Below are 14,349 nucleotides of genomic sequence, written 5' to 3'. Positions count from 1 at the left end.
CTTCCCTCCACCTCTCCGTCTCTCCCTCTTTCTGCCTGTGTGCCTGTGTGTGTACATACTCTTTTACAAATTACTGCATTAACATTTGCTAACCTGAGTAGCAAATTCAAATCATGCTGCTACACCAGTGTGAAGAAACAAGGAAACAAATATCAAACAGCCCAATATTTTATTTGTATTTCTATCTATTATAAAGGTACCCGGTGGTAGTTTGTTTTGTGTGTATGTGTGTGTTTTGGTGAGCATCATAGTCTTAACTTATTGGAAAAAAGTTTAGCTGGGAAATGAAGTAATTTCCTGTTACCGTTTAGCAGAACATTACAATTTTTAAACAATACCATTTGTCTGTGTGTAAAGGGTTAAATTATGGGCCACTCACCTTGGTCCCACCAGGTTCTAGGTGGCTTTTCTGGTTGGGTACAAAGTGACATCATCTGGTTTGTAGACTGTGATGCTTCACAGATGCCATGTACACTTGGAGATCACAGAGCTGTCTGCCTGTATCATTCTTTGTGGAGAGAGGAGGTGTAATTGTTAAACATGATGGACTTTTGAAGCAATACTTGGTCTCATTGAGGTGGTTATGGCCACTAAACAAAGTAAAAGCTTTTCCCACCTACCAAGGTGAGGCTTTCAGGATTGTTTTAGTACACACACAGGCACACAGGCAAAATACTAAAATTTTTTTTAGTATTTTGTAATGTCTGTGATATTTACATTTGCAACCAGACTGATAACCGGTCTATGTGAGACCCCCACAGTGTAAGCAGGCAGTGTCCACAGGGGTTAAGAGTGTGTTAAGGCACTCAGAGCCAGACTTGGATGGATTCAGCTTGGCCCTGTTATATACTCGGGCCTTGGTTTCCTCTCCTACATTGATGATAGTGCCCATCTACAAGTTGCATGATGAGGATCAGAGACAATACACTATAAAGGTGATATAAGAGCATACGTGACAAAGATTAATACAGTGCCTGGTAGATTTTGAACATTTGTTTCCTTTTCCCTCTTTTCTCCCCTCTTCCTGTATTCTCAGTGTTGAGTCCTAGAGGACTAGTTTGTTTACTTCTCCCTTTCTAAGGTGAAAGATGTTCAGAATCCTGTTTGTGGGACTCTGGTAGCTACTGGCATGAGATTAGAACAGTGAGAAATGTGAATCCAGGCAGGCCTGCCAATTACTGATGGTTCTGAACAGAAAACTGAGAATATATTAATGACATTCACAGATGAATTAGAGTAGTTACTGAGACATCCATGAATTGTGAAAAGAAAAAAATGTGAGCAGTACTGGAGAATTGCTGGATTCACATTTACAAATGAGGTTCTGGCAGTGTAACCAGTGAACATTTTTAAATTAGAGAAGGCAAAAAAGGTTGATGTGAATAGGTAAAGATGTGGGTAAACACCAAAGGTCTTTGAAAGACTCTTGGAAAATTAGTGAAACCTTCAAATATTTTGAAAAATGATTCAGATATTTGTATTAATAGTCCTGTAAGAATTATATGTTAAGTACAAAATGTTATTTTGTCAAAATAATTACAAACCAGAAAACAAAGCCACTTTACTTTTTGGCTATACTAAGAAAAAGCACTTAAGTACAATTATAACTTAAATTTTATTAATTATAAAGTAAACTATAATTTTTTTTAAATGGCATTCCTCCCCACCCCACTGAAATTTAGTTTGAGTCAAAGCTTTCTTTTTCACTATTTATTATGGAATTTTGTTCCCCCTTTTAATTGGTTCAGGTTCAGGTGAGGATACAGAAGTGTTCAGCTGCTTGGATTCAATCTAGGTCCATCACTTACTAAATGACTGGCTTTTGCCAAGTTTCTCAGTGTCTCTGAGCCTGTTGTTTGATCTGTGAAATGGGATAATAGCTTTCACTTTGGGTTGTTGCATATGTTATTACCACTGCAATTGCTAATGTAACTGGAGAAAGAGAATTAGTTTGTGCCACATCACAATTTAAAATGTAAAAATTGTTAAAAGGACCGATAAAATGGAAAATTAATAAAGAGATAAGCAAATTGTCTTTCCTGAGCAAGTTAAAAAGGTGAGCTTTCATGGCTTGGAATGTGCTCATTAAGGTAGATAAGGTGTGCTAAGGTGTAGATAAGGTGTTCAGTATTCACGGAATATTGAATGTTCACAGAATGTTCAATATTCTGTGAATATTGAACACGATGTTATCTGTAAGAATAATGTTCTTTCTGCACTTCTGTTGTTTATTTTACTTAAAGAGTTCATTTAAAGACTAAACTCTAAGCACAAAAGAGAGTTCTAGATGGAAGATTTACAATAAATTTAATCTGGCCTAGCTGGTGTGGCTCAGTAGATTGAGTACCCACCTGCAAACCAAAGGGTCGGGGTACCAAAGTCAGAGTACATGCCTGGGTTGTGGGCCAGGTCCCCAGGTTGGAGGCGCTCGAGGGGCAACCACACTTGATATTTCTCTCCCTCTCTGTCTCCCTCCCTTTCTCTAGAAATAAATAAATAAAATCTTTTAAAAAATAAATAAAAATTATTTCATCTGCTATACTCACCCTTTACAAAGAGGGGGAAAACACTTATTTTGTAAGAAAATACTGGTTACGAAGAAAGAAAAAGAAGATCACAAAAGAGCCACATTACTCCGGACCCACAGGCAGCAGCATTCTGTAATGCTCAGTGGAGGAATTAAAGCCTTGCATAAAAACCTGCTATTAATGACTTAGGGCTTGAAGAATGTGTTTGGCCATTGTGTAGGCTTTTACTAAAGTATAATGAGGGCAGACCAATCTGCAAGGGTCACAGTGAAGAGAGTCTGCCTGGAACAGCAGTTCCTTAGGTTAAGATTATTGCATGCCTATGTGTGTGTTAGGGAGTAAGAGAACATTGGATATTTTTACCAAAACTGCTGAACACCCTTCGTAGTTTGTCAGACAATTGCAAATACACTTACAGCAAATACATCTTAGCCTGAAGTAAGATGTAGAGTAGTATTGGTAACTTTTTGATGTTCAGACACTTAACCAGGTATGAGAAAGGAGAGGTGTTGCAAAGTGAGGGCAGTATAGGAATACAAGCTTTTTTTCTCCTAGAAATTTGTGAGACTAGGAACCTAGGGATGCAAGAGATACCTTTAGGGATCAGAGTATAAACTGAGACCATGAGTTAGGAACGGGGCATCTCCCCATATTTCATTTGTGAAGCATAACTCATTGAAGGAGGTGCATTGCCCCTTAGCACCTCAGGACCTGAGCAGCTCTGAAATCTTGGAGTACAGGAGCCCAAGTGGCAATTAGAGTTCTCATGGAGAATGCTGGTGACTGGTTCTTCTCTAAAGTAGTTCAGTGCTAGGAGGGTGAGAATTTTAGACAATTGTTCTTAAGAATATTTAACATTTCCCAGGAACTCCTAGAATTGTTTGGGAATCAGCAGGTAGGGGCATTGAGTCAGCAAAAGTTGGACCCTGATGCTGCTTCTGACCTCCTTTGTAGCTACAGGCCGATGGAGTACTGGGGCCTCAAGTTCACCTAAATACAGTTCATAAGTTGTATTTGGATCTTGTTAAAATGTGGGCTCAACCACTCTCAATAAATTCTTTTGCCATCTTGATCCTGTCCTGGTTTAATGAACATTTCCAGGTATTATACAGACATTTGTGGTCTGGACAGACCTGAATGATGGGTAAATTCCCAGAGCAAGCAAAAATTTATGTTAAAGAAGGCTTAGTACTGCCAGAATAGCAGATTATTATAATAAAACTTCTTAAACGTCTAGTGAGTTTTAGGTTTCATAAAAGGCACTAAAGCAGGATGTGCATGAGGATAAGTAGCCCATAATGAGATGCAATTAAGGAAGTGAAAATACAATCTGATCACAAAGAAACATTTCCTGACTGTGAGAAAGGTAAGTATGCAGCATAATTTTATCAATGGCATAAAGGAAACCCCAGGGCCTACAAGATGTCAAAGAAGGCTGTTTTGAAGTACACAGGAAACATCTCAGCTCTGGCCCAGGTGCCATTTAAGATCCTAACAATGAATTTGTATAAAAGAGCAAAATATTTTTTTAAGGAAGAAAAAGGAGTTTCTCAGAGGAACACTGATTAATTTCATTGGAGATAGACAAAATGAACATTGTTAAGAACCCGAATACTGATATACATTCTTGCACATAGCCATGGAACTATACACTCTCAGAGGTTTGTGGTAGACATTTAATCTGAAGTGCTAGACATTTGGGAGTGTTTCCTAAACCTTCAAAGGGAATTATTCCTTACAGGAGGTGAATATAAGGCAGGGAAATGAAAATATTAAACAATAAGTATAATCTACTCTTCTACACCAAGCAGTACAATGAACTAATATATGATATATGAAAAAAATGTATACCTCTCTAACAGATCAACAGGAGATTTTGGACTGATTTTTTAATTAAGACTGATGGTTATGGAAATGAAATCATTTTTCTAGAATGGATTTGCTGGTGGGGGATTCTGGGAGTTGAATGCTCCCCATGAGATACGCTTTAGGATCTGAATGTCACATCCACCAGTAGGAAGGGCTCCTGAGAGTAGTTACTGCTCAGTTTGAAGCCTTACCTACTTGTCATCCAAGGTGACTGCCCGGCCCCAAGGTCCTTTCCTCCAGCCTAGATGTGAACATGCCTTGTGGCCACTTGCTCCCTGGCCTCTGATAGTAGCTTAATGTTTTTTAGTATATGTCTTTTTTCCTGGGCTGATTTCTGAGTCTTCTAAGACTAGAATCTTTAAGCACAGATTTTTTTTTTTGTCTACAAAAGAACATTTTAAGAAGGGGAACAAGTAATTGAGATTATTTAGAAAAAAAACATAAGAATATAAATACCACATAGAAGATTTAGGCATTAACGCCTAAATTAAGGTTAAAATTTCAGTTTCTAGGCAGGTATGACACCACTTCTTTCAGGATGAAATAATGATGATGATGACAATTTTCTACATTTCCCAGTGGATTTTCTAACCTTCTTATAGGGAAACCAAAGTACTATGTATCATTTCATGTTTTTTTATTTTGTCTTCAGTTCTGAAGAAAAAAAACTAAGTGCTGACTTTTAAAAAAAAATTTCTTAAACTTTCACAACACTCAGAAGTTTTTCTGTACTGTGCCTTCACTGATGTCCAAAAAGATTTGAGCTTTGACTATAGGATTTCCCATGCTGAATGTATTTGTAAGTTTTCTCCCCAGTATGGATTCTCTGATGATTAATAAGCCCAGAATTCTGGCTATAGGCTTTTCAACATTCAAGACATTTGTAAGGTTTTTCTCCAACATGGACCGTCTGGTGTTGCATAAGGATAGAACTTCTGCTGAAGTTCTGCTGAAGGCATTCTGCTGAATGCCTTCCCACATTCAACACATCTGTAAGGTTTTTCTCTGCTCTGGATTCCCTGATGAAGAGTAAGGGCTGACTGAAGTGTTTTCCACATTCATCACATATATGTTGTTTTTTTCTAGAAGGATTTCTCTTTCTTTCAAATCTGTCCTTAGGGAAACAGGCTTTTCCATATTTAAAAATCTGAGGAACACCTGTATTGAGGGTGCCAGGAACTGCATGAGATTCTACTGCTGATGGAATCTCCTGCTTTGGAGCTAATGATCTATTTTCAGTCCTTGCATCATCCTCACAGTGCCTTAGGGAACGACGCTCCCAGGATGCCCACTTCAGCTGGTTTTCCAGAGCATCAAGGTCAGAATTTGGTAATCCCTGAGCTTCTTCTTGAGATACAATCTCCTTTACCAGCACTTCCTATTTTCGTGGATGGACAGAAACTGGCTGTCTAGGGTCATCTAGGTCACTCTCTAAATCCTCCAGCACCGTCCCTGCCTCCTCTCCATTCTCTGGATGATGCTTTCCAACCCAAGTCTGCAGCTCCTGGGGGAGGATGGCAACAAACTGCTCCAGCGCTACTAACTCCAGGATTTGTTCTTTTGCGTGTGTCTTTGGCCTTAGCCATAGATGGCAAAGTTCTCGAAGCTGGCTCACAGCTTCATGCGGCCCAGGTGAATCCTGGTATCCAAACCACCTGAATCGCTGTTGGAAAACCTCTTGGTCGGGTAGATGGTTATAGGGAATACCCGAACCCTCTTTACCATCAGGATCCTCCTCCAACTTACTCTCGGAATCTTTTCCTTTTCATCCAGAGTTGGGATGATAAGTATTGAATCTTCTTCCACTGACATTTTTACATCCTGATTTATAAATACTTCCAGAAAAAACAGTCAAGGCAGGCAGGATATAGGCCTCAGGGAAATTTCTCATTTTCTTCATAGGCAGTCGCTCACACCCTTTCCTCCACTCTTGTCCAACCTCTGACTCGGAAACTACAGCAGCTTCGCGGTGCAAGGCAGACACAGACACCTATGCACAAATCATTCTTAGGAAGTATGAAGGACTCCTGAGCTAATAGCTCCCATTTTTAAAAAAGTTATTAACATGTTGGCATTACTTATAATGCTAAGTAACAGCAGCTAACACTTGCTTGGCCCTTACCATGTGCAGGGTACTCTGTTTTTCACCCATGTCTTTTAGTTCCTACAACAAAACTCTTAAGAAGGTATGGTTATATTCATTTTATAGGCGAGGAGACAGAAATTTAAAGAGGTTAGATTACCTTCCCACAGAGAGTAAGAGCACAGGATTTGAACCTCAGCAGTTTGACTCTTGAACCCCTGAGTTTATCCTTTATATTATGCTGGCTCCTAAGGTAGCCTATCTCTTCAGCCACACTTTATTTCCTTTAGCATGCAAAGATGCTGCTTTTTCTCCCATCTTGAAATAAAATCCTCTCAGTCTCACCTCTTTACCACACGAGTATAGCACCAGTCCTGAAGGAAGTTGTCTATACTCCTCTTTAAAATCTCTCCTCCATTCTCTCTGGAACCCTCTCACCAACTGGACTTTTTGTCCACATTTCTCTAAATTGCTCTGAACAGAGTCACCAACCACCTTGGAAATGTCATAAACAGCTGTCATTTTTCCATCTGTCCTCTGTCTTCCTACCTGACCAGCAGGAGAGGTGATTAACAGCTTCCTGGTTATGCAATTCCAGGCTTTCAGGATTCTTCCACGCCCTTGTTTTCCTTCAGCCTCACTGCTTTCTCCTTTTTGGTCATCATTGCTGCTGCTCCCTCACCTGTTTGACTTCGAAACATAAGTGGATTCAGTTCTTGGGCCATTTCATTTCCTCACTTACTTTGCTCTCTTGGTGGTCTTAAGCAGCCTCCGGACTTGAAGTCCCATCTACACATCAGTGTTTCCCAAATGTGTCCTTTTCACCTAGACCCTCCTGGGGACGCCAGACTCATATGTTCACTTCGCCTTTAGGGGACTCTCACCCTGTCTCATCATGGCTTAAATATTTCATGATGATTAGTTCCCTGATATGTGGTCAGTGTTCAAATAGACTTAAAATAACACAGCGTATCTGTGGATAAGGTTAGCACTTACGTAATTTATTTTAATTTTGTGGGATTTTTCTTTGTTAGTGTTGATTTGTTTGACTAAGTCAGTGGTTCTCGAGGGGGACAGTTTGTCTTCCCAAGTAAAATTTGGCAAGGTCTGGAGACATTTTTGTTTATCACTAGTGGGGAGGAGGATGCTATTAGCATCTAGTGAGTAAAAAGCCAAGGATACTGCTAAACACTCTGCAACACACAGGACAGTCTCCAAGAAAAAAAGTAATAATCTAGCCTCAAATGTCAATAATGTCTGAGTTGAGTAACGCAAAATGAGGATTTATAAATTCGAATGATCTACTCTCAGTAGAAAAGGAATTATGCATATAATGCGAATAACAAAGTAGTTTGAATCTTTCTCTTTAAAACACATACTTATGAATAGTTTCCAAAAGTTGGTAGCTATTTCTAACAAATACACATTGTGAATGGTCCTCTTGTAAGCCTGAGATTCCTTTAAGCATGCCTGTTGGATTCTGAGTACCTGCAGCTAAGTAGTGTTGCTCTTGGCAGGACTTGGTGAGCAAATGAGGTATGAGCTCTCTGATCTCAGTAGTCTGCTCAGTCAGCCATGACCTTCCCAGTGTCTCTTCTTTCTACACCCTGTCCACACTAAGCCATGGCCCAGGCAGTTCTCAGTGGGGTGGCCAGAGGGGGAAAATGCAGGCAGAGGTTCATGTGGGGTTCAGGGTAATTGGAATGATTTCTGTTTTCCACTAAATGTTGTCCAAACTGTCATTGTAATTTAATGCCAAAAGACCTTTAAATCAAAAGCTTTTGGGTAAAGTACTGGGCAATGGAGTAGAATTTTTATTATAGAAACTGTGGTTACTTCAAATACTATTTGGGTTCTGATGAGAATAAATTTTACATACGTGTATGTGCACACACACAATTCTATGTACATGTATACATGCCAACAGTACAATTTGCCACATGTCAGCACTACTTTGCTTCTCAGAAGTTTGATAGTATAACTGCAGCACCATAATGAAGTATATGTCTGAAAAAGAAGTGACTTTGTTTAATGTGATAAGCAGGGGAACTGTCCCTAGGAGGACTTACTATATCTCTTTCAATGTTTCTTCCTTTAGTTCCACTTGATCATAATTAGATGTCCAATGTTGCATTTTGTATTTAAAAAATAAGACTCTATGGAAGTATTATATGTTGTGGTAAATTGTGATTTAGCAGATGAACTAATTCTTTCATTAAGTGTGCAACTGTACATGTCTTAAAGCTTGATGCTGGTAATTTAAGGTGTATGTTTTATAAATTTTGTCAATTCTTTCAGTTTCTGGTTTAAAGATATTTGACTTTGGAATATCATGCCGGCATACTTTATGATATTAGAGTAGAAAGTTTAAAACAAGGAATATGTGCACATGCACACACACACATTGATGTAAGGATTGGACACAAGAGCAGTGCCCGGAAGTTAGAGATTTGGCTCTAGTCCTGTATCTGAACCACCCCTGTGTGTTGATGGTACAGTGGTCTCACAGCAGGCCCTCATTATCTGTCCTTACAGGTGGTGAGGCCCAGGGGAAGAGCAACAGAGACAAGATGGTATTGTGTTCCATAATTTCATAGAGAGAAGAAGTATAGTTTTCCTTGTATACAAAAAAATTATTACAAATAATTATATTTGAGCCAGATAAATACTGTGAGCCAAACAATGAGACAAATTTCAGGTTTATTCATATGTTTTTATAAATACCTATTCATTATAAAGACAAACTCCATAGAAAATAAAACAAAAATCAAAATTTTCTTAATGTTTAATGTGAAAATAAAAACAAACATGTAAAAGGTGGCATAGTTATTAACATACATCAAGATGTGCAGGGCGAAAATTTTTTTTCTAAATCTGACTTCATCTTCTTTCCCACTGGTAGGTGGGGACCACTATAGACACTGAAGTGGTGTCCAATCCTCATTTAATATAAAGCTTTGACATAAAAAGGCCTTTGGGCACTGTGCCACTTCTGTAATTAGAAGGCTGAGGTATTGTCCATAGACAGCAACAAACTAGAATAGTGTAACTGTATTAACCTGGGGACCGTGGAAGGTGATAAAATGTCACCTGGGTTGGTGTCTCCCAGCTTCCATCAGAAAAAAAATGCAGCCTGTTTTTGGAGGAAACCATTCTTCTTTTTTTTTCTCTCTTAAAAAATTTTTGAATATATTTTATTGATTATGCTATTTTAGTTTTCCCAATTTCTCCCCCTTTATTTCCCCTCCACACTGCACCCCCAACCCTTCAGCATTCCCCACCCCTTAGTTCATGTCCATGGGTTGTACATATAAGTTCTTTGAATTCTCTGTTTCCTATAGCATTTTCAGCTTAACAATAACCCACAACCGTCGGACCAACTTGTTTCCTATAGCATTTTGAATCTCTTCTCATTTATTTAATGCCTACCGATTATGCTTCCTTTTCCCTATACCTTCTCCCCGCTATTCCTGTGTTCCCCCTCCCCACTGAAATCTCTCCGTGTGATGTCTATTTCTGTGATTCTGTTCCTGTTCTAGTTGTTTGCTTAATTTTTGTTTTCATTGGTTTTCTTTTGTTTAGGTTCATTTGTTCACAGTTGTGAGTTTCTTGTCATTTTACTGCTCATATTTTTTATCTTCTTTTTCTTAGATTAAGTCCCTTTTACATTTCATATAATGAGTGCTTGGTGATAATGAACTCCTTTAACTCGACCTTATCTGAGAAGCACTTTATCTGCCCTTCCATTCTAAATGATAGCTTTGCTGGATTGAGTAATCTTGGATGCAGTCTTGGTTGCAGCCATGAAAGGCAATCTTCCTTGCCTTTCATGATTTCAGATACTTCTTTCCGGCCCCTTCTTGCCAGCAAGGAGGAAACTGTTCTTCTCAAAGATATCCTCTGGTCTCTGGCAGGTTAAAATTAGTAAATATGAACTATTAATGTCACCAAATGCACAAGGGAACAAAGATGACTCACTTGTCAGAGTCGTCAGAAATAACAAAAATTAGTCTCTCAAGAACTTTAAATATTGGATTTATTAAATACAGATTATAAAATTAGTAAATCACATTTAAATTTAAAAAGTGATACATCTCCCTGGCTGGTATGGCTCATAGGATTGAGTGCAAGCCTGGGAACCAAAGGGTCTCTGGTTCAATTCCCAGTGTGGGGCATGTGCCTGGGTTGCATGCCAGGTCCCCAGTAGAGGGCATGCAAGAGGCAACCACACATTGATGTTTCTCTCCCTATCTTTCTCCCTCCTTTCCACTCTCTAAAAATAAATAAAGAAAAACCTCTTTTAAAAAAATGATGTATCATGATAAGTAAGCAAGAACAGAACATAAAAATATCCAGGCATATTTGAAAAAGAGAATGAATGTTAGATAGAAAAAATTATTAAAATAAACAATTAAACATCTTTCTTAAATATTAGACTACTGAGGGAAAATTAGGTGGATCTAAGTTATTCAGAATATGCAAAGAAGGATAAAAAGATGAACATTGTTAGTAGAGGGAGAGAGAGCATCTAGTATTCTTTTCCAGAAGGAAGTAGAAAGAGAAAATAGAGTGAAGAAGAGGTATTGTTTGAAGAGATGGTTGTTAAGAAATTTCCAGGCTTGATATAGGAGAAACAGATATAGAAGCATCATGCATACAAAGCAGAAAATCATATCTATACACATGGAATTGAAACTTCAGGATATCAAAGACAAAAAGAACATCTTTAAACTAATGAGGAGAAAAAAAGGTAATCCACAATGCCATGACAGTTAGACTGCACACTACTGACAGCAACAAAAGAAAACCTGATAAGACAGTAGAACAATACTTTGAGCATGCTAAGAAAAAATGATTTTCAACCTGGAATTGTAAAATTAGCAAAACTGTCTTTCAAATATTAGCCATACAATTTATCTACATTAGAGAAACTTCTGAAGAATTTATTTTAAGAAGAAAGGAAATTACATTAGAGGAAAGATCCAAAAAGAAATGATGAGGAACAAAGTTTACCAAAATTTTCTGTATACAGAACTATACACAGCATCTCTAGTCTAAAATTATAAATAGATATGAAGAAACACACCTAGGGAGCTGTTTCTATTAACTGAGACAAATTTGCAGAGCTTAAATACAGAGGAAATTTATTAGCAGAATCAAACTTACAGAGTTTAAATAGAGACAAAACTTATTTTATCACCTTTAATATTTTGCATTTGGAGACTATTTGACTACTGTGCTCATACAAGGTGTATTATTACCCCTAATGTGATATTAAAATAATATAATACTTGATTCATGTTTTATCATATTTCCTCAAATATTCTAATCTTTGATTTTCATAGTGGGCTGTGAGGATCATATCCTACTTCCCATAATTTGTGAATGTGACCTCATTCAGGAAAAGGGTCTTTGTAGATATAATTGAGTTAAGGATTTTTGGATAAAGAGATCGTCCTGAATTGCCAGGGTGGACTCTAAATCCAATGACTAGTTTTCTCATAAGAAACAGAAGATGCAGAGACACAGACACACAAAGCAAAAGGAAAATTGAAGGTGCAGCATTTTGGTGTACAGATAACATTCCAATCAACTGAGCCACCTGACCAGTACTAGGCCTTATTATTTTTTAAAGATTTATCACAGTAAAGATATCTAAGACAGTAAACTTTTATAACTAACAGAACTATTTTATGCTGATACAGTATTCTGAGATACAGCCTTTGACTTATATCTCATTAGGTTCTTAGTATGGATTATTATCCTATTTTACTGATAAGGCAACTAAAGAGTTGAAACACTTGCTTAATGGGTTGAGCACCAGCCTGCAAACCAAAAGGTCACAGGTTCAATTCTCAGTGAGAGCACAAGCCTGGATTGCCAGCTAGTTCTGCAGTTGGAAGCAAGTGAGAAGCAACTGATCAATGTTTCTCTCCCTTTTTTTCTCCCTCCCTTCCCCTCTCTCTAAAAATAAATAAATGAAACCTTTTAAAAAATAATAGCACTGATAAAAGTAATAGAATTATTATTTTAATATATTGTATTGATTGTGCTATACAGTTGTCCCTGTTCCCCCCCCCCACTTTATTCCCCTCTGCCCTGCACACCCCCTCCCACCCATATTCCCCCCTTTTAGTTCATGTCCATGGGTCATGCATGTAAGTTCTTTGGCTTCTACATTTACTATACTATTCTTAACCTCCTCCTGTCTATTTTCTACCTATTATTTATGCTACTTATTCTCAGTACCTTTTCCCCCTCTCACTCCTCCACCGATAACCCTCTATGTGACCTCCATTTGTGTGATTCTGTTCCTATCTAGTTGTTCGTTTAGTTCATTTTTGTTTTTGTTTTTTAGGTTCAGTTTATAGTTGTGAGTTTGTTGTCATTTTACTGTTCATAGTTTTGATCTTCTTTTTCTGTGGTAAGTTCATTTAACATTTCATATAATAAGGGCTTGGTGATGATGAATTCCTTTAACTTGATCTTATCTGGGAAGCACTTTATCTGTCCTTCCATTCTAAATGATAGCTTTGCCGGATAGACTGTAGTCCTTGACTTTCATGACTTTGAATACTTCTTTCCAGCCTCATCTTGCCTGCAAGATCTCTTTTGAGAAATCAGCTGACAGTCTTATGGGAACTCCTTTGTAGGTAGCTCTCTGCTTTTCTCTTGTTTTTAGGATTCTCTTCTTATCTGTCATCTTCGGTAATGTAATTATGATGTGCCTTGGTGTGTTCCTCTTGGTGTGTCCAACTACTTTGGGACTCTCTGAGCTTCCTGGATTTTCTGGAAGTCTATTTTCTTTGCCAAACTGGGGAAGTTCTACTTCATTATTTATTCAAATAAGTTTTTAATTTATTGCTCTTGCTCTTCCCCTTCTGGCAGTCCTATGATTTGGATGTTGGAATGTTTAAAGATGTCCTGGAGGTTCCTAATCCTCTCCTCATTTTTTTGAATTCTTGTTTCTTCATTCTGTTGTGGTTGAATGTTTCTTTTTTCCTTCTAGTCCACACTGTTGATTTGAGTCCCACTTTTTTTTCCTGTCAGTGTTGGTTCCCTGTACTTTTCCTTTATTTCACTTAGCATAGCCTTTATTTTTTCCTCTATTTTATGACCATATTCAACCAGTTCTGTGAGCATCCTGATTACCAGTGTTTTGAACTGTGCATCTGATAGTTTGGCTATCTCTTTGTTGCTTAGTTGTATTTTTTCTAGAGCTTTGATCTGTTCTTTCATTTGGGCCATTTTTTTCTTGTCTCGGTGTGCCCTTTACATATAAGGGATAGAACCTTCAGTGTTCACCAGGGCAGGGCAACTCTCGTTGCTGCATTGTGGTTCTGTGTGTTGGGGAGGGGTTCCAGAGGGAACAGTGGCACTTGCTCTACTCTCTGCCAGTTTTCAGTCACTGCCCCCATTTTCCACCATCAAATTGGGCCCTTCTGGTGCTGATTCCTGGGGGGGTGGGGAGGGATTGTGTACATTCTAGGACCCTGTGGGTTTCTCCAATGGACTCTCTTGTGAGGCTGGTAGTTTCTCCTGCTGCTGCCTCAATCCTCACTGGTGTTGTCAATCAGAAGTTTGGGGCTTTATTTCCCCACACTGGAATCCTGGGTTGTGTGGTCTGTCTTGCCCTCCAGTTGTTCCTCCCCATTTATCTGCGTGCCAATGTGGAACTGCCTACTCTACCAGCTGCTGCCTCACTGGGTCTGTCAGCCACCACCTCGCCACAGTCCTCTCTGCCTGACTGCCTGTCTATGCCCCTTCTACCATTCTGGATGAATATTTCTTCTTTAACTCCTTGCTTGTCAGACTTCCATACAGTTCAATTTTCTGTTCTGGTTGTTTTTTGTTTTTAAATTGTTGTTG

The 14,349-nt window shown here is 38.5% G+C and overlaps 1 protein-coding gene and 1 pseudogene across 1 annotated transcript in view; one reads left to right on the top strand and one right to left on the bottom strand.

Annotated features, from left to right (window-relative positions):
- GMDS (GDP-mannose 4,6-dehydratase) overlaps positions 1–14,349 on the top strand; it is a 711,168-nt gene that overhangs the window by 307,530 nt on the left and 389,289 nt on the right. The window lies entirely within an intron of this gene.
- Positions 5,095–6,209, bottom strand: LOC119036727 (zinc finger protein 24-like; annotated as a pseudogene).

The sequence above is a fragment of the Artibeus jamaicensis genome, unplaced genomic scaffold (assembly GCF_021234435.1).
Source record: "Artibeus jamaicensis isolate MK-2021 breed Jamaican fruit bat unplaced genomic scaffold, CSHL_Jam_final contig_594, whole genome shotgun sequence".
NCBI lineage: Eukaryota > Metazoa > Chordata > Mammalia > Chiroptera > Phyllostomidae > Artibeus > Artibeus jamaicensis.
This window is presented reverse-complemented; position numbering and strand designations above follow the sequence as displayed.